This window comes from Eurosta solidaginis, chromosome 4, assembly GCF_040869045.1.
Source record: "Eurosta solidaginis isolate ZX-2024a chromosome 4, ASM4086904v1, whole genome shotgun sequence".
NCBI classification, from domain to species: Eukaryota; Metazoa; Arthropoda; class Insecta; order Diptera; family Tephritidae; genus Eurosta; species Eurosta solidaginis.
This window is the reverse complement of record NC_090322.1, coordinates 92,962,937-92,984,928: the sequence shown is the minus strand read 5'-3', so window position 1 is coordinate 92,984,928 and position 21,992 is coordinate 92,962,937. Positions and strand designations below refer to the sequence as shown.

Here is a 21,992-nt window from a genome sequence, read left to right as displayed (position 1 = left end):
TTGTGGTCCGATTTGGCTCACATAATACATACAGGTACAGAGGGCGACCTATGAAAGAAATCGCCACTAGGTGGCGCAAGGATCGAGATATTCACAGAAATCGTATTTGTGGTCCGATTTGGTTCATATTTGGAACAAATATTACATACATTCCGGTACAAGTGACATCAAAATACTTTGGAGTTCGAGCAGGGACAAGCATACGCTGCGCTGAGCCGAGTAAAGCCTTTGGAAGGATTATGTACTGAGGACTTAGATTGTAACAAATTGTCAGGAAAGAGTCCTTGTAATAATGAGCCAGTTAATGAACTAAATATAATGAGAAATAAAAGGCAATTAAATAAAGACTAAAAACTTGAAAATAAAATAATTAAAAAAATGTTTTAGTTCGTGATGACTAGTACCTAGGACCTACCTAATTATTTTCTAGCTTTTAGTATTATTATTATTTCATGTAAGTATTGTTTTCAATAAAACCGTTTAACTTAAAAATTTTTTTAAATTTTTTTTTACAGATGCCACTTCCAATTTTCTTTAATTTAGAGAGTGCCTTTAATTTTTAAATCAACATCCTTTTTAGAAAAATGTCTGTTTGAAGACGTATAGCACCATTTCTTAATGTTTGTTTTAGCATATTGTACTTGTATTCAATGTTTTTTTCTTTTCTTTTATTTAAATAATTCAAAATTCTACCATCAAAACGAAATTTTTTCAAAACTATTTAATTTTCCTCTCCTCTGGAATATTTTTGGTTACATTTCTATTACTTTTTATATGTTTATAACACTGTCTATTTTCCAAATAGCCTTTAAATTAATATGTTTGTTCTTTTCTTACACCTCCTTTTTAAGGATAGGTATTTATTTCAAAATTTTTTCCATCCTTTTTGAAGGATTCTTATTTTAGATAATGTTATTTAAGCATTTATTTTATTTAATAAGGATGATTTTATTTTCTTTTTCTGTACACTTTTTTTAAATAGCTTTTAAGTTTATATATTTTAACTATTCAGTAATTTTTCTTTAACTTTACTTTTTTTCACACTTCCTTCAAGGATATTAACTTAACTTAAAGTTTTTCCGAACACTGGTTTATTTAAATTGTCACTGTTTTTATGTCCTTATTTCTAACACTTCCTTTTTTGACAAGGATAAATATTTAAGAAAAATTTTTTTGAATTAAGGAAGTCTGTTCTTTTAGCTTTTAGCCTTATTTACAGGATATAGATTTTTAAAGAACACTTGTGTCGTGCACTGTTTTTAATTATATCCCTTATTTAAAGGATATATCTATTTTTTTGTAAAGCACTCGCACTGGTTTTATTTATTATTTTTTTTTAATTGTAATCCTTCTTTGAAGGATATGTGTATTTTTTTAAACTCTTGGGTTTGCACTATAGTTGGGCGCCAGTTAAGCATGTCCTTATGGTCCTTGCTTTTCTTAAATAAATATTATAACACAACACTTTATTTAAAACAACTTTAATTATTAGTTGACAGTGTAACTTCTCTGATTAAACAGAATTGCCCTCTAAAGGCAATGATACCTCCTTAAACATTCTTCTTAATGCCATTATGTTCCTGCTGTTGTCATATGATAAACGGTCGCACATTCATATGTTGTTGCTAGCGCATGTGATGCTATAATAAGTGCAAGTTGCTAGGTAAGTGCAAGCAGGGACGTCGCGCGATCAGTTTTCTCGTTTCTCTTTATGCCTGCCTACGACCATCACGTTGCTAAGCAAGCGCAAGCAGTGACATTGTGCAGTGAATTTCTGGGCTGGATATTAAACCTGCTATTGCTCCCGTACAAACTATTTAATTATTTATTACAGCTTAATTAAGCCTGGCTTATGTATATTTACAATGTATATGTATATAATTATCTTAACTAGACTAACATATAATCCTAACATAGTTATATCTATGAACTACCGTATGGTGCTGAACTCTGGCAGACCTCCGAATCATGCCAACATTATTTTGATCGCAGTTATCTCTGGTATGAAGGCCATTTACGAATAAGCACGAAGGCGACAAATAAGCAAGATGGTGAATTTGTCAAGTGCACAGAATATGGCTACAAGATTGTAGGGATATAACATCCTTCACAGCCCAAGATGGCACATACAGATTCAAAAGATTACGATATGGATTAAAAGTAGCCCCTATTTCATTCCAAAGACTGATGACTTTAGCATTCGCAGGCCTTAAACCTTCTCAAGCATTTTATGTATGAATGATTTAGTTGTATTAGGCTGTTCCGAAAAACACATGATGAAAAATTTGCGAGACGTTTTCTCCACTTGTAGGAAATACAACATAAAACTACATCCAGACAAATGTTTATTTTTCAACCAAGAGGTAACCTACTTAGGACACAAGTGGACAAAGAAAGGAATATAACCAGACCCAAGCAAATTCGAAATAGTTCAAAACTATCCAGTTCCCAAAACAGCCGACGAAGTCAAATGATTCGTAGCTTTTTTTTAACTAACCTGCAAAAATTGTTGGATTACGTGTTCCATTTTTTTCATGTTGGACTACTCTAACAATATTCCTTTGCAAAGCGTTTGCGGACCACCATCAGCCGATCATTGCTCGTGTTTTAACGACCGTGATCACGACACGATGGCGATCGAACAGAGTTACCAAAAGTAAAATATTGCATACAAATAACTGATAATAAAATTTTACTATCGCAACTCTGATAAAATGAAACCGCCCAACTGGTTTTATGTATAGAGAAATATTCAAAGAGGAATTGTGTCGGAAAGAATTATCGGAGTGAATTTAATTTAAAAGACAAACAATTTTATTGGTGAAAAATAAAGCAAATAAAATAATTATAACCAAATATATAAAGGTAAAATATGGAATGCAGCGCACGTCACAAAAGACGTATTCAGAAGGTGAAGAGGGAAAAGTTTGCGAGTAGATTGAAAAATGGAGAAAATTCGACGCTCCAAATTGAAACTCCAAATTATGCCGAAGGATCAGAGGTTATGGAATAGTCTTATGTTATTTAGCATTTGCGTGAATATAGAAACTAATATGATTTTTTTATAAATTTTATGTTTTATTCTGGGTGGCTTCTTCTCTAGCGATGGTTTTAAAAGTACTCTTCCGTAGCTCCTTCAAGGAGTAATGCTTTGATAGTACTTTCTTAAGTAATCTCCAGTAGGTACTCCATTAGGTAATCCATAGAGGGTGGTTTAACGAGTACTCTTTTGCTAGTAATCCAAGGAGTAATGTTTTGGGAGCAGTTTCGCAAGTAATCTCTTGTCGGTACTCCATGGAGTAATATTTCATGAGCAGTTTAGATAGTACTGTTCCGCAGATACTCCATAAAGTAGTTTTTCTGGAGTACTTTGGCATATGATCCTCTGCGGGTGCTCCATGGAGTACTAAAGTGAAAGTACTTTGGAAAGTACTCTCACGTATGTACTCACAAACAAAGCGAGAGTGGGATCACCTACTCTCCTAGGACATGGCAATGTTAATTTGAGCACATTTTTTGTATGAATACAGATTAGTTTTGGAGCACTCCTATACTCCTAAAGGAGTATTCCTTACACTATTTATGGAGTACTTGCGTTTTTTTAAGGGTACTACAGAAGATTTATACCGAATTTGGCAGAATATTCCTGAAAACTAACTAGGCTTTTCAAAAAGAATGTTTCCTTTGACTGGACAGAATAATCACAACAAGCTTTTGTCTATTTAAAGGAAGCACTAATTAGTCCAAAACTTTTGCAGTATCCAGACTTTGGTAAAGAATTCTGCATCACTACAGATGCTAGTGGTTACGCTTGTGGGGCAGTCTTAAGTGAAGAACATGAAGGCAAACAATTACCAATTGCTTATCCTTCAAGATCATTCACAAATGGTGAACAATAGAGAAGGAGTTAACAGCAATCCATTGGGCCATAACATTTTTCAGACCGCACGTTTATGTTAGAAAATTCTTGTTCAAAACCGATCACCGCCCTTTAACCTACTTATTTTTGATGAAAAGCCCTTCATCTAAACTAACACGAGTAGGACTCGATTTAGAGGAAAATGATTTTGAAGTGGAGTACATAGCTGGAAAGGAAAATCACGTTGCAGATGCATTATCTATGACAAATCTAAAAGAAATGCCAGTGGAAACATGTAAAGTACTGAAAGTAACAACAAGATCAGCAGCTACAAATACTAGCAATAGTATTAAAAATAAAAAAAGTCACAAAGAGAACCCTAAAATATATGAAGCGCTAAATATATTTGAAGTAAAAAGACATTTCAGGCTCGTTTTCGACCCCCCTGAAATTATATTATTATCGGCTGTGCCGAAGACTTCATACCTTTCATGAATGGGGCTGAACAATAATCTTATCCCGTTCGTAATCTCCAAATAATCGGATGTATAACATAAGAAATATATAGTGAACAGATGTACATACCTAAACGATTTTTAAGATAAATATAAAATAAAAAATAGGTAGGTACTTTGTGTGAGGATGCAAAGTTTCACGTTTTTGTGGTCTGCATGTAAAAACTATGACTGCGAATCACGTATTTCAACAATATATGACGTAAACGTAAATATTTGATGAAATTTGAAGCTTCTAGCCGTAAAAGAAGAGGCAAAAATTACAGTTTATATGGGGTATATAATATATATACCACCGATATCTATACTTTTTCAGAGAACAATATATGCTATAAACGTATGCATTTAGTGAAATTTGAAGCTTCTAGCTGTTAAAATGGGGCAGAAATTGCGAAAAGTTTCTTATCTGAACAATCGGTTGTATGAGATATATACTATATGTACCACCGATCTCTATGATTTTTTTTTTACACAACAATATATGCTATACACGTAAGCATTTGGTGAAATTTTAAGCTTCTAGCTGTTAAAATGGGGCTGAAATTGCAAAAAAAAAATATATATATTATATATACCACCATATATATACTATATATACCACCGATCTCTATGATTTTTTCACACAGTAATATATACTATATACGTAAGCAATTGGTGAAATTTGAAGGTTATAGCTGTTAAAATAGAGGAGAAATTGCAAACAGTTTCTTATCTGAACAATCGGTTGTATGAGATATATACTATATATACCACCGATCTCTATGATTTTTTCAGACGACAATATATGCTATATACGTAATCATTTGGCGAAATTTGAAGCTTCTAGTTGTTGGTGACCGCCGTGGTGTGATGGTAGCGTGCTCCGCCTACCACACCGTATGCCCTGGGTTCAAACCCCGGGCAAAGCAACATCAAAATTTTAGAAATAACATTTTTCAATTAGAAGAAAATTTTTCTAAGCGGAGTCGCCCCTCGGCAGTGTTTGGGAAGCGCTCCGGGTGTATTTCTGCCATGAAAAGCTCTCAGTGAAAACTCATCTGCCTTGCAGATGCCGTTCGGAGTCGGCATAAAAAACATGTAGGTCCCGTCCGGCCAATTTGTAGGGAAAATCAAGAGGAGCGCGACGCCAGTTGGAAGATAAGCTCGGCCTTAGATCTCTTCGGAGGTTATCGCGCCTTACATTTATTTATTTATTTAGTTGTTAAAATGGGGCTGAAATGCGAAAATGTATATATATACTATATATACCACCGATCTCTATGATTTTTTCAGACAACTATATACGTAAGCATTCGTTGAAATTTGAAGCCTCTAGCTCTTAAAATAGGGCAATAATTACGAAAAGTTTCTTATCTGAACAATCGGTTGTGGTGGATATATTCTATATATACGACCGATCTCATCCATTTTTTCAGACAACAATATGTGCAATATACGAAAGTATATGGTGAAGTTTGAAGCTTCAATCTGATAAATTGAGGAAGATATAACAAAATCCTCTTTTTCAGAAAAATCGGTTGTATGGAGGATATATGCTATAGTGGTCCGATCCGGTAGGTTCCGACAAATGTCTAATGGGACACCTAAATATAGCCAATCACCAAATTTTATCACCAAGTTTTATCTCAAAAATTGAGGTACTAGTTTGTATACAAACAGGCAGACGGACAGACGCACATGGCTAAATCATTATTATTTCGGTTTACTTAATGGTGGGTCCATCTATTTTCCTTTAAGGACTTACAATTTTGAGATTCGTGCCAAAGTTAATATACCATTTCATTTTCATGAAAGATATAAAAAGGGAAAGAAAGTTTGTAGCACTATAAATACAAGCAACCTAATTGTTGAGGATAAGATTGACTTAGGAGAATTCTTTACCAGGCTTGAAAAAGAAGGCGGCAATTTAGGACTTGGAAAGTTACAGTTGCCCTTAGGGGCAAATTGTTTAAATATAATTATACTCGAGTAGGCAAATTTATAGAAGTAGGTAACAAGGTTCTCAAAAATTTAACAATTGCATTAACCCCAGAAGTTATGCATGTGAAAAATGTCGAAAAAATTAAAGAAATCCTGCATAAATATCTTGACGATCCTATATGTGGTGGCCACCCGGAATAAATCGCATGGCAAATAAAATCAAGCAGAAATATAGCTGGCTAAACATGAAAAATTACATAAGAAAATACGTAAAAAACTGCATCGACTGTAAAATGAATAAAATTAATAAGCATATAAAGGAACCAATGACAATAACGGAGACACCTCCAAAGGCTTTCGATGTTGTACAAATCTATACAGTCGGACCATTACCGAAATCGATAAATGCAAACGAATATGCAGTTACCATTATATGCGATCTAACCAAATACTTGGTAGCAATTACCAATCCCAAGCAAACATGTAATAACAGTCGCCAAAGCTGTATTCGAGCATTTCATTTTGACTTATGGTTGCGTGAAAACAATCATAACAGATATGGGAACAGAATCCAAAAATAGCTTATTTCAAGAACTGAAAATTGAGCATAAAACCCCAACACCATACCATCATCAAACTTTGGGCACTGTAGAGCGCAGTCACAGAACGTTTAATGAATATGTATGTTCTTACATATCCAGTGACAAAGATGATTGGGATGAATACCTCAGGTATTTCGCGTACTGTTATAATACAATGCCATCGACCATACATGGATATTGTCCTTTTGAGCTTATATTCGCAAAAAACCCTCCGACTTACGAATTTTTAGGTGATAACACAATCAGCCCACTATACAATCACGAGGCTTATGACAAGGAAATCAAATACAGACTACAGATAGCGCAGAAACGAGCTAGGAAATTAGTCCAAGAGGCTAAAGAAAAACAAAAAACAAATTATGATAGAACTACCTACAGAAAAGAAATAAATTTAGCTGATTTATTATTAGTTAGAGAGGAAGCCGGCCATAAGTTAGATAATAAATACAAAGGATCCTATAGAGTAAAAAATATTGATAAAAACAGCAAACTTACTTTAATACCTCATAGAATAGGAGATAATGATAGAAAAGGTAAAGATAAGGAAATAATAGTTCATAAAAATAGGCTTAAACTAATATAAAAGCAATTCCAATTTACTCATAATTCTCATTAAGTACTTTCAATTAAAAAAAAAAACATAAGAAACAAGTGTCAACCTAATATGTACACATGTAAAGAAAAAAAAAAAAAAGGTAACCAAAAATTAAAATAGAAAAGTAAACACATTGTACAAACAAATGTAAACTAATATAAACAAATAAACTGACAAATTTATTGTTTTGGCATCCAATTCCCATTATGCCATGAATAAGAGACCCACACAAAAAAAAGGGCAACTAAAATTCTATAAACGCAAACAATTTTAAGTGGGTCGTGCTTGTAAAATGATATGAATGACCATACATAATTGTGCACAAATTATGTACGGCCATTCTTCTAAGGCAGGTGCTGTAGCGTTGCTTGTAATGCGTTTTACTTTCACTGTACACCCATATGCAGACCACATAAGCAGTCAAATTTAACTGACTCAAATATTTACGCGACTCCAGCGGAAGTTCAACAATGAGTTATTAATGCCTGCACATGCGATGCATATTTGTTTACATTTGTCAAACCCGTCACATTGACCGACATATTTGTCTATTAGTCATATTGACGGTCGAACCAATTACATATGTATCCAAATAGGTTATTATAATATGCTGACTGGCATTTATGTGTTCTTAGTTTATGTACATCTAGTTTGTAAGTATTTGTAAGAACTATTTTGTATAAAAGAAAGTGACTTCAAATAAAGAATTCAATCAATGACAAACACTCAACCTATGTGTTTTATATTTTTTATCTGAAAATACCTCACCATGCGATTTATTTTGGGGTGTTTTTACGTCTTCGCCAGCATCGGTATATCTTCGCAACTGATATTGAGAAAATGTTCAAGTTCATAAAATTGCATTCAGAGAGACCGATTATCAACGCATCGTTCTGAGAAATGAACGAACATCTAAACTTGGGCACTATCGATTGCTAACAGTTATAGACTTGTGCCGTCTCCGTTTCCTGCACGTTTTGAAACAAATTGCCGAGGACGATAACCCCATTTAACCCCATTTAATTTCTTCTCTCACAAATTGCCATCCTCCCAGCAGATCCTTGCAGCGGGACTGCGCCATTATCTCCCCCTCCGGGAAGGTATCGAACACAACCCGGGGTCTGTACCTGATCCCGGTGCAGAGAAATGATTTTGCTTATTTCGGCTATTTCAAAACCGGATAAAATTGTATTTACAAATTATTGATTATTAAATACATATAACTTCAAAGCTCAATAAAATATTGTGTCAATGAATAGGAATTGGCATACTAACTGGGCACTGCTTATAAGTTAGGTCTCGTCAGTAACAGCAGGTGCGAGCTGCAGGAAGAAACGGTTGAGCATGTTATGTGCTCGTATCCCGCGCTCGCTACGTCAAGGCTCCAGTTTTTAGGGCGGCAGGGTTGCCAGATCTCGAGGCAGCAATTAACTAGGTCCTAAAAAAATTCTAGTATTTGCCAAGAGGACGGAGTTACTCTATATCATAAGTCCTGGTATTGGGGTTCTTCCGTTTGGTCGTCAAACAAATTCTGGTAACACTATGGACACATTCAGTTTATGTGGGGTCTTTATTGACCGGCCAGTTTAACCTAACCTGTGGCAATGAATAAATAAAGTAATAAATTTCATCTTGGTTGCCAGGTCAAAACGCCCTACCTAAAAATTAAAAAAACCCTATTTCAGAAATTTGTTCAGCTCAGCTGAGCATAAAATCACTGCAATTTGAAGTGAGTGTTAATGAAAAAGTTCTGATTGTCTTTATTGACCGGCCAGTTTAACCTAACCTGTGGCAATGAATAAATAAAGTAATAAATTTCATCTTGGTTGCCAGGTAAAAACGCCCTACCTAAAAATTAAAAAAACCCTATTTCAGAAATTTGTTCAGCTCAGCTGAGCATAAAATCACTGCAATTTGAAGTGAGTGTTAATGAAAAAGTTCTGATTGAGGGCGTTTTAGCACTGGCAGCCTATACAGTACGATATTCCAATCAGCAGTTGATTTATGATTTAACGCGGGCATTAAATATGAGGTATATGTATTTTCAAGAAATCAATTATTCTTTTGTGATACAGGCGCTTAAGGCTTGGTTTCCTCGGAAAACGGTGCCGCTATATTGTGACCGCTAAATTCACTGTCATCAACGGCACCGCTATATTGTAAACTTACCCCGCCGTTATAAAGGATTTATGCCAAACTTTTTCGGCTCATTTCGCACGTTTTTCAAACTTTTCCAAATTTTTTATATTGTTTTAGTTTTTGTTATTGTTTAGGCCCAATGCCTAACTTTCACTTGATTGACGGCGCCCCTCCCTAATGTTTTAATAATCTTTCCAGCCACCCACACTCACGCCGCATTTGTGTGCATGCATGCATATGCATGCGTTTCATCCACATGCACGTGTGTGTGTGCAGGTTGTCAGCACCCATTAACGTATACGTAAGGGTGGCTGTGTGTGTGGCTTTTCCCCTCCTTAATACCAGAGGACCTTTTCGCGGCTTAGCGGTTGTCATCAACGGCACAACCGGCCTCTTTCTCGATCAACCGCCTACCGATACGCATCGTCCAAGGATCAACGCCGTACTTTTTGTATACAGGTAAAATATCACATCACTTTGGCACTGTACTTTTCTCTTATTTTGATTAAATCCCATTATAACGAGGCAAATCCTCTTGTGTTTTTATTTATCTCTTTTCTGCGTGAATCTTCCAGAGATTGACCCTTGTGCGCCTACCCACTGCCGGTTTACGACGCACTCAGGCCGAACATTGGTCCTTACTCACCGAAAAAAGGAACTAAAAGCCTAAAATTACAGTCCACTGCACCAGAGAATCTACCTGCACAGCACAATTTATCCACCTCATAAACTTTTGCCGAAGGATTTTGCCTACTACCAAATTTGGCAAAGAATTGCCACAAAGGATTTGCCCCAGCAGCCAAAAAAAAAATAACACGCGACTTTCATTGCGAGCATATAAAACACATAGTAGCAGCCACCGGAAACACAGCACAATTTGCCAAAGATTTGCCACAGCCTATTGCAACAATCAATTTCTCCACAAAAAACAAAGTAAGTTTATATTTCTTGCCACTTTTTTTTCGAGTGCTGGTTATCTAAAAATAAAGAAAAACACCTATTGTGCGCGGAGAAGTGAGTTCAAAAAAAGTGTACACATTGAAGTTTATTTTTGTGAGCGCCAATTGTTTAATTCCTTGTTTCAAAATTGAAGTCACTTGTTTTTCATTTATTTCTGTCCTTGTGATTATCTGGTCTATCCCCCCACCAGTGGTAAGGTTTTCCAGACACAACACAAGGAAGAGGATAACATAACCTCACTTTCAAACAACCTCACGATATTTAACCATTTTTTGTTGTTGTTGATTTGTAAATCACAGACACAAAATCAAGTACAATTTAATTAAGCAGGCGCTCACGTCACTTAAAACACTTTTTTACACTTTTTTCCGCTTATTTTCAATTCCGAAAAACAATATCACACGCACTTTTCTTTTTTACAATTAAACCATTAAACTGTGTAGGTGGCGAGTGGTCCCCTTTTTCTGTTATTACTGCCGAGGCAAAAGTCCAAAAATAAACCCCTTTTTGTTGTCGCTGTTGTGACAAAAACAGTTGAAAAATAAACCTCTGTTGTTGTCGCTACCGAGACAAAAAGTCTGCAATATAAAAATAAATAATAAAGCTTCGAATTTCAAGTATTTATTTACGGCTGGGCAGGTATTTTTACTCTAAAGCGTTCCATTTCTATAATCGGCAATTTTCTTGTTAATAAACGTAAATAAAACAATGGAAACCTACATCCGTTTAGCAGAATCAATCGCAGAGTTTGATAAAGATTACAGCCTTATTCCGACCATAGCAAACACACCCTTGCAATACAGCAGGAAGAGTTGCGGCTCTTGTGGAAGAAGGTAAAGTCTGCGTTTGATTCGCTATTGGGATCTGATGAGGTGTCAGCGGATGACGTTATGGCGATCAGAAAGAAGCAAAAGGCAGCATACGCAATCTAGGTGCGATGTTCAGCGTCTATATCTGCTGAGGCAGAAAAATACAAGAAGGATGAAAAGAACGTCAACCCTGACCAAGAACCTCATGGGCATAAAATTCGCCTCCCTGCTTGTGACACGGAAGTTTTTAAAGGGGATTATCTGTCTTGGCCAACTTTTCGCGCCCTTTCACGGCAATATATATAAACAATTCCAGCTTGAAAGGGGTGGAAAAGTTATTCCATCTCAACAACAAAACGCAGGGCGAAGCAAAAGATATCGTTAAAAAATGCCCTCTCACAAATGAAGGCTTCGCTATGGCCTGGAAAAACTTGTGTGAAAGATACGAGAACAAATAATTGTATTTCGTCCCTCAAATGCCACAAAATTGACACTTCCAATTGGGATGCAATCCTGACGTATCTCTGCTCAACCAAGTTACCAGAGAGCACGTTGGCTCTTTGGGAGCAAAGTATAGACCATAAAATGGATATATCCAAGTGGGAGGATATGGATAAATTCCTGTCTAATCGGTTTCAGACACTTGAAACAGTGTCTGGTTTTACAGGGCATACCACTTCGAAAGTGCAAAAACCAAACGCATCGCGACAATCGTCAGAAACCCCTACGAAGAGATTTGGTGCTTTTCAAACGAAAGTATCCAAGCAAACAATAAAATCAATTTGTAAAATGTGTAAATCCCCTGAACACAGATTACGCAACTGTTCGCCCTTCTGCGAGTTAACCCCAGTAGAAAGGATTAAATTTATAAAATCCACAAGTGGCTGCCTGAATTGCTTATCCCCAGGACACACCGTGACGAAGTGCACCAGTTCCTACAACTGTTCCAAATGCCACTCTCGTCACCACATGCTTCTGCATGCGGATACATCTCAGCACACGGCTGTACGCAATCCTTTCAAAGATGCGGATAATATCCCAACAACTTCGGCACAGGCGCGACAATCTGCGAACCAGAATGTAAAATCCTGTAATGCCAATTCCAGCACAGGCGTGCTATTAGGAACTGCTCGCGTACACATTCGCCATAATGGTACCGACTTCTCCGCACGGGCATTAATTGATTCAGGGTTTGAATGTTCCTTTATAACTGAAAGACTGAAACGCAGAATCAATTTGCCAGCGAGAAAAATGCATGCCCAAGTTTCAGGCATCACAAATGCGGTGTCAGCTCAGGTGAAAGAGGCATCCAAAATTGAATTACGTTCACCAGTGGATGCCTGCTTCAGCCTGACCACACCCGTTCTAGTCCTAGCCAAACTCAATGGGAATCTTCCATCCTGCCATATCAACGCCATGACTATGCAGGCATTCCCAGACTTGGTGTTGGCAGACAAAAGGTTCTACATCAACGAAGACGTAGACCTCATACTTGGAGGAGACATATACCCCCAAATTATACTGAGCGGTCTGAAAAAGAATGTTCTAAATACACTTTTGGCCCAAGAGACAGTGTTCGATTGGATACTAACCGGTCGCATCGAAGCACCGAGTCCAACGAAGAGCATCATGTCATTCTACAACGAGGTTGCGTTGGACAACCAATTAAAAGCTTTCTGGGAGGTAGAAAATGTTCCCAAAAACAAAATGCTTAATGAAGAAGAAAGGTATTGTGAACAATTATTTAAGGACACAACAAAACGTGATGAAAGTGGAAGATATACAGTTTCGCTACCATTCAGACAGGATTACCCTGAGAAGATTGCATTAGGACCGTCCGTAAAGCGCGCAGTTCACAATTCTTCAGAAATGAGGGGCGATTACTGAAAAACCAAGAGTTAGGGAAAGAGTATGTTCGGGTGTTATCCGAATACGAAACGCTTGGACATATGAGAAAAATCAAAAACAATATTCCATCCGACGATTCAGATAATTATTTCCTGCCCCACCACGCCGTGGTAAAGGCGGAAAGTGCCACTACCAAAGTGCGCGTCGTCTTCAACGCCGACAGCAAATGGCATTAGTCTAAACGACATACTCCACCCAGGTCCAGTACTCCAAGCAGACTTGCCTATTTTAATTATACGTTGGAAACTGTACCGCTTTGTCTTTAATAGTGACATAGAAAAGATGTATAGGCAAATTTGGGTGACCGATAATCACGCCAAATTTCAAAGAATTGTCCACCGAACATCCCCCAACGAACCCATCAGTCTTTACGAACTAAAGACTGTCACCTTTGGTGTAAACTGCGCCCCCTACCTCGCGATACGGTCACTTCTACAATTGGCTGATGAAGTAGAAAATATCCACCCAATAGCATCGGGTATATTACGCGAAAGTATGTATGTCGACGACGTTTTATCTGGAGGGCATACAATAGCGTCAACTATCAAAACAAGAAACGAGATTCGCGAAGCATTACACTCAGCTGGCTTTCCATTACGCAACAACGACATCAAATTGTGAGGAAATCCTTCAGGACATCCCCAAAACGGAGCTACTCAGCGAGGACTTCCTAGCGTTTGAAGAGGCTAGCTCGGTGAAGGCACTCGGAATACGATGGAACGCACATTCAGACATGTTTTACTTCACCGCAGGAGTTTTAGAGAATGGCGAGAACGTCACCAAACGCGCAATCCTATCCGCTATAGCTAAACTTTTCGACCCTTTAGGCTGGCTTGCACCAATGGTCATAGTGGCAAAAATACTAATGCAGAATATCTGGTTAGAGGGCACCGGGTGGGACGAACCTGTCTCCCCAACTAACTTAGAACGGTGGGAAAATTTCACCCAACACTATAGCGAAATAGATAACATTAGGATACCGCGGTGGGTAAATTTTTCACCGGAAGACGACATAGAAATCCACGGCTTCTGTGACGCTTCCGAGAAAGCATATGCGGCAGCGGTATACATGCGCGTGAAAAGAGACGCTCAGGTTTTCATACACTTACTTTTAGCAAAAACCAGAGTAGCTCCAGTGAAAACCATCTCGCTACCACGTTTGGAACTCTGCGGCGCCGTGCTGCTTGCAGAAATCATGGAATCAATATTCCGAAACATTCATTTGGGACCAGCAAAAGTTCACCTCTGGACGGATTCAACCATCGTACTCGCATGGATAAGAAAGCCGCCCTGTTCCTGGTCAACCTTCGTCGCACACCGAATCGCTAATATTTTTTATATGTGGTTGGTAGCAAGGACTGGCTTCACGTGGACTCGGAATCTAATCCAGCGGATCTAGGAAGCAGAGGACTACTTGCATCAGAGTTGGTTAACAAGTCGTTGTGGTGGCAGGGACCTTCTTGGCTGCAAGAAGGCAATTCCCACTGGCCAGCACAAGAGACCGAATACAAAACGTCCGTTGAGGAGAAGAGGGCACAAACATATGCCACGACAAGGGTAGATCATTTTAAAATAACGCATCCTAAAACTAAAGCAGTGTTCCAAGAAAAGTCGTGCATAATCTCAGCCGATGAGATTAAGGCAACGACTCAAGCATTAATACGAGTCTGCCAGAAACAATTTTACGGTACAGAATATTTAAAATTAAAAAATAGGGAACCTATTGATCGGAAGAGTGAAATCCTGTCACTCAACCCATACATCGACAAAGATGATATTATCCGAACAGGAGGGCGTCTAGGGGCTTCAAAATACATGTCATACAACGAGCGGCATCCGATCATCTTGCCTTACAATTGTAGGCTGTCTCGCCTTACAGTTATGATGGTTCATCATGACTCCCTTCATGGCGAGAACCAGCTCATGCTCTGTCTTATCCGAACCCAATACTGGATACCGAATGTTAAGACCATGATTAGAGCCATCATCCACAATTGCAAAACCTGCATTATTCATCGAAAGCAGGCGCAGTCCCAACTTATGGGTACCCTTCCCTGCGAACGGACTACTTTTAATCGCGCATTCACCAATACCGGGGTAGACTTCGCGGGGCCTTTCGACATCAAAAGCTACCGCGGTAGGGGATGCCGACTGTCAAAAGGCTACGTATGCCTTTTTGTCTGTTTCTCCACTAAGGCCATCCACTTAGAAGCCACTAGTGACCTAGTACCCCAGGCTTTCTCGCAGCCTTTGCGCGTTTTATCGCGAGAAGAGGATGTCCGAAAAACATCTACTCCGACAATGGTACAAACTTTGTCGGAGCGTCAAGATCTTTACGATCCGAATTTAAAGCCTTCCTGGCAGAAAGCCGAGACAACATAGTCTCAAAGTACAGCCATCAAGCATTAAGCTGGAATTGTATTCCCGCCGGCGCTCCACATATGGGCGGCTTGTGGGAGGCGGGAGTGAAGAGATTCAAAAGCCACTTCAAAAAGATCGCGTCTCCCCATAAGTACACCATGGAGGAGTTCCAAACCCTTTTGTGCAGGATTGAGGCGTGCCTCAACTCGTGCCCACTCAGTCCAGGGTCGAATGACCCAACGGATCTGGAACCACTAACCCCAGGACATTTCCTAACCGGTAGCCACCTGCTGGCTCCACCAGAACCAGATGCCAGTGAGAGCTCTGCCTCGATGATCAATCGGTGGCAGAAACTCAAAGCCCTCCATCATACTTTCTGCAAGCGATGGAAGGTGGAATATCTATCCGAACTTCAAAAAAGAGTGAAGTGGAAGCATCCCAAAGAAAATATAAAAGTGGGAGACCTCGCTGTCCTCAAAGAGGACAACTTATCTCCCAACGAATGGAGGTTAGGTAGAGTCGTCAACGTGCACCCCGGCGAAGATAACCGAGTACGTGTAGTCGACCTCATAACCGAGAAGGGTCAAGTCAGACGACCTTTGGTCAAACTGATCCTTCTTCCTACGGAGATAGATTGTGAAAGGACCACGAGTTCCTCTTAACAGTCCTTCCGTTCCTCCACATCCCTCCGTTCAAAAAATCAACCCCAGCTCTCGTTCACCCGGAACGAGGCCAACCAACAACCCTAAGGCAGATCCGCATCTGCCACCGAAACCAAAGGCATTCTCCGGCCCATTCAATTTTTAAACTTTCAAAAAAAAAAAATCTCCCCACTCCCTCGTTCTCCCATAACGAGGATACCAGAAAAGCCCTAACGCAGATCCGCATCTGCCACAGAAAACAAAGGGACTCGGCCCATTCTATTTTTATTTCATACCAATCCAACCCAAAAATTCACTCGCTCACCCCGAGCGAGGACACCAGAACCCTAATGCAGACTCACGGTCTGCCACAGAACTCTTTATAAATAATTACTTCCTTTACTTATGTCTCCAAATTTAGAAGGTCAAGAACGTTATTTTACTCGTAAAAGGAATTGATCGGGTCTTATCCTAATTAGAGGATTTAGAATGGCCTTATGTACACAAAATTCTTGTCGTAATTGAACCACATATTTATAGATGAACACTATTCAGCACGCGTCGAATGACGTGAAATTATATCTAGTCTTGATTCAAAACATGAATACATGTGAAGAATTATAAGTGGACTAAAATCAAAATTCTTGTTTAGGAAACTTGAAATATATCTTAGAAATTATATTTATGAAATTCCGTATAATTACAAAAGCTTTATTATAAAAAGCAACAACACATATTTTAAAAATTGCTGAAGTCATATATGAGTTAAAAGAAATGATTGTAGCCATGATACAACATGCCTGAATCGGCGCGTTTACTTTTAACATTTAGCAGATCAAAAATAGTTTCTATACGCGATATGCGCCTGATATGCTTACGCGTCATATGAGTCATTTATAACTCTTACATGACTCATACATGTACAAATCTTTTTAAAGAAATTAAATGTTTCCGTCTGCGATGGTTGTCTGATATGAGTCTAAATATGTACGACATATGAGTCGTTTCTGCCTCGGAGTGCTCTTGTTCGTATGAATTTTGAACTCGTTAACAGACACATTTCAATTTATATTCTGAATAGTAAAGAATATATTAAACCAGTAACTAAAGATTTAAAAACGATTTTTCATACAAGTTTGCAAGGTTTACAGAGTTTACGCACCTGGCAAACATTAAGGTCCATTTCTTCGCATTAAGTTTATACGTTTCCTCATTGAAGTCTTGTGACGCACGCATTATAATGGAATAAGATCTAGGTGCCAGCCCTTTATGATCATACGTATGTTTTAACTGGCAAGGCTAAGATGGTCGACTTATAAGCGGGCTGCTTACTATCTGAGCACTCATTTACATGTATACGAAATTTGAAACTAGCTGTAGAGCTGATCCCAGGTCCATTGGGCTTTGTGGTTATTCTTATGATATCCCGTATCCCGTCTATATACACCTCAGAGCGGGGCAAATAGTATGAAAAAAAAAAACAAAACTTCAGACTTCAAGCTTTCACATCGATTTCTAAGATTCTAACCGCTCTCAATATGCTTGATAGTTTCAGTAGAATTTTATTTTTTTAAATAGACAATATCTGAAAGCTGCAGTTCAGATATTTGTGGTTAGTACGCGGTATATCAGGTTGCCTTACGCTCTCTAATTTTCACTATTAAAGCTGGGCTCAAGACTGGGTCGAAATAAGTTACAAAAGCCCGCCCCTAGATTTGAAGCTTATATTCCGAGGGTGTCGGAAATTGCTTTATAAATTTGTTTGATCCGTGCAAATTTGAGCGAATATGTCATTTCTATACATGAAAAATAATATATTTATATTAGTGCTACGAATATTATATTTGTTGAACTGAGCTTCGCAAACTTTTCTTTATTCACTGAAGCTTCAAAATGTATAAAGTAAGATTTGTTATATTGCTATATACGTACATATAGTTATATGTATTTTTTTGTCAACGTTACAAATTTAAACAGATATTGTGTGAGATCTAAGCAGGTAAAGGTGCCAAGTTCGAGCCTCTTACTAAACTACCGTGATTTCGTTCAACCAACTTCTTCATACCATTGTACCATTTGCCTATTTTAGTATTTTCCATGCAAACCTTAAAAGCTTGACATCCTTCCATACTATTAAGTACCCCAAATACGGATAAATCAGCTAAATTCGGTCGATCGCCACTCATACATTTTCTTTACTTTTTCCAGCTCTTTCGTCCACTTATCAAGCGCTGCATAAATGCGAGATCGCACATCATCGGTACGAGTATGTTGGCGTTGCAACATCTTACTTATACCCACATGGCAACAGTGCCCACATTTACCATTAAATCGCGTTCCCATTTCGGGGAATACACATCCCACTCGTATGCCTTCGCAAACCATTCAAATGTTTCACGTGCTTCACCCAATGTACGATAGCAATTGGGTGACATGAGATGCACAAGAGATGAGTCGGCCCATGTCCGCCATTTACGCTCTTTTTCTTGCATCTCTTTTAGTTAGATTTTTTGGCGATTTTTCTAGTCAGGGGAAGTATTTATTTAGTCAGCCGGTATTAAGTAATACATTTTATCTCATTCGTGAAATCAAACTACTTGAAAATGACAACTTTACGAGTTGCATTATGTCGGTGCTTTGTGGCTCACAAAGAGCTTCGTCGTTTGCTTTACTTTAACTTCGAAAATCATGGCATAATGAATTGTATCCATGCCCATATACTATACAATGCAGAATTGCATGAGTAAACATTGCTAGAACAATTAAGTAATAAGCGCAAAATATTCCAAACCTAAGCCTAATAGGGTTCGCAAATATCGTTAAATATTTTTAAGCTGTGGATTAAAGACAGCCGAGGGATTTCACAAAGCTTAAGTCAAATTATTACGTCTTAGACGATAAAGCCTACGCCGAAGATGACGTTCCCGTTTATACTGTCACTGCATATCGACTGCATGGCAAAGTCACTGAAACAGAACTTATCAAATACTTTAAACAATTTGGTGAGGTAGGCAAAGTGTATTTAATGCTCGATAAATATGCGACAGGCACGTCAGAACCACCAACTGGTGTAATAGATTTCGCGCAACCAGTAGCTGCAGCAAGAGCTCTACAACGTTCAAGTCATGAGTTGCAGAAAAGCGTTTCTTTTTGAGTGCCTGCGAGAGTTGACAACAACCTGAAGCATATAAAAAAAAGTAGCGTTGATTTCAATGCACGTATTGCTACACTGAACCTGAATGGCGATTCGATTGATCTCCATTCACCTATGTGTACAAATATTTTGTAATGGAAGGCATATGTTTGCACTTACCCTTACGCGATCAGATACGCTTCGCGGGTATGCCGACGTCTTCGTAATATCTTCAACCATATCAAGTATGCATCTAAAACCTTCAAAATGAACCACTTGACTGGTATGACTCTGTGGGATATATCTACGAGAATTTTTTTGAAATGACTGGTGCTAATATATAGGAATTAATTGGTGCGGTGCCTTACAACTATCAAGATCGCATGGATGTCATTAGCGAGTTTAGTTTACGAATACGGCTTGTTAACCTCAATTGTAATAATGTTGAATCCGCTGGCTTATTGCGTTTGTTGGAATATTTTCATGCTGTCACCCATGTGAAATTGCACAACTTGCACTGAACGATAGTGCTGTATTGGCCTTCAAAAAAAGAAAAAAAATTGCCTAACTTACGCGTACTAGTGCCAGGCCAGATTTGTGAGTTGTCAGGAGAAGACTTTTTTACCACAATTGTTCCATATTAATTTTTTACGAATTATCACAAATAGGTGTAGGCCAGTCCACGCCGTAGTAAAGAATGAAAGAATGGAACATCACTTGATACATTTCCCGCTGTTTCAATTCATAGGAATTTTACATTCTATACACGGGCATGTATGAATGTGCGTTTTTTTTGTTTCTGCCGTTGGTATGCGGGTACCAGTGAGCGAACTTCTAAAATGGGAATGGTGGCAGACGAAAAAATGAAAACAGTAGTTGTGGGTGGATTTTGTCCAAGAAAACAACAACTACAGTTTATACTTGGACAACACAATTCATGACTTATTGTAAAATACATAAAGAACATCTCACGGAAATAACACTTTCAACAAAACCATGTAAACCAAACCAAAACTCCATGTAAATTTGTATATGCACAACTTATGCCTTAGGATACTCACTATCTCCTGAAATATACAAACAAAAAATTAACGAAACGTCTAATTCCAACAATAGTTTTCCTAAGTCCCAAAATCCTGCCCCAAAATAACCGATTTCGGCATGTTATCGTTCACTTAAAACTTTTTATTTTCGTTCAAACTTATTCATAACAAAAAATTGATGAAGATAGAGCAGGACAATATATGCGTGCGCTTTTACTACATTCATTTAATAACCAAATTTATTTCTTGTCTTTGAAGTCTGTTCACAAATGTTTCAAATTTTGATTGGTTTGGTCAGCCTCACCCCTTAATGTTATTTGGATGTGCGCGGAAATTCAATACCAAATGATTACAATATTTGGTTTTAATGCGAAGATAATGAAATAGTGTTAGATTTTTTTGGTTTGGTGGTAGGAGTAGCAGGAAAGGATAATGGGTCAAAAAGTTTGCAAATCTACCAATTGTTAAAGTCCGTGCACTGACTGTCCATATACTTATACCAACGTATGTACATATATATGCCGAGTTTAAATGTACATTATATTAGGGATGCCTAAAAAGATGCAAACGGGTACCCAAAAACCCGAGTCTGAGGAATCGGTATCGGAGCCAAATACCCTTCGAGAACCGTGCCTTTTGAGAAAGGCCATCAATAAAACAGGACTACAAGCGTACTTGGGAAAAGTTGAACAAATAAGCGGGGGGCAATACCAACAAATAAAAAATTATACATTTTATAAATCTCTCCCCTCTTCCAAAACGAACATTTTTTTCTTTATTGGCATACAATTTTGCTGTCCAGACATTTTTTTTGTGGCGGGCAGGAAAATTGTTGGTTCTTAGCACCAACAACACAAATAACAGCGACTCAAAATAACCCACGCTATACACTTTCTACCCGGTTCGGTACCAGAATGTGCGAACCGAAAATCGTAAATGCTAATTTTTCTGCAGCACTAGTGTACCCGTGGCTAACTAAAACGCTACCGGGTGACACAAAATAAACAAAATAAGGCACTAAAGACCCAGGCACATAAAGTGTAGGGAAAGAGGCCATGCACATATTAAGCGCCAAATATTTTTTTTGCAGCAACAGATGATTTTCCCCCTACACATGCGCTAATAGAATTTCCTAACCTCGATAATCAAATTAGGGCCTTCTCGCCACTAAACGCGTGGCACAGTCATTATAAATAAATGAGTTTCCTTTTGTTGTCTTTCACACTCTGCATAGAATGACTCGCTACGCATCGTTGCGCCAAAGAACCGAGCGCCAGGCCTGACGCTACCACAAGCCGTGCCCTCTATGTGACGCTCAACATCCCATTCGCTCGTGTACTGTCTACCGGGCGAAGACCCCTCTGCAGCGGTTGCGCGAGATCATACGCCTTAACTATTGCCAAAATTGTTTATCGATGGTACATCGCGCTAAGAATTGTTCCAGCGACGGCAGGTGTCGACGATGTGGTCGACCACACCACACTACATTTACCTATGGAAGATCTTC

At 38.3% G+C, this 21,992-nt stretch overlaps 1 protein-coding gene and 1 pseudogene across 1 annotated transcript in view; both read left to right on the top strand.

Moving 5' to 3' along the window:
- Positions 1-21,992, top strand: part of Rbcn-3A (Rabconnectin-3A) — a 2,573,828-nt gene that overhangs the window by 880,233 nt on the left and 1,671,603 nt on the right. The gene's annotated exons all lie outside the window — the stretch shown is intronic.
- On the top strand, positions 4,010-20,086 carry LOC137247661 (uncharacterized; annotated as a pseudogene).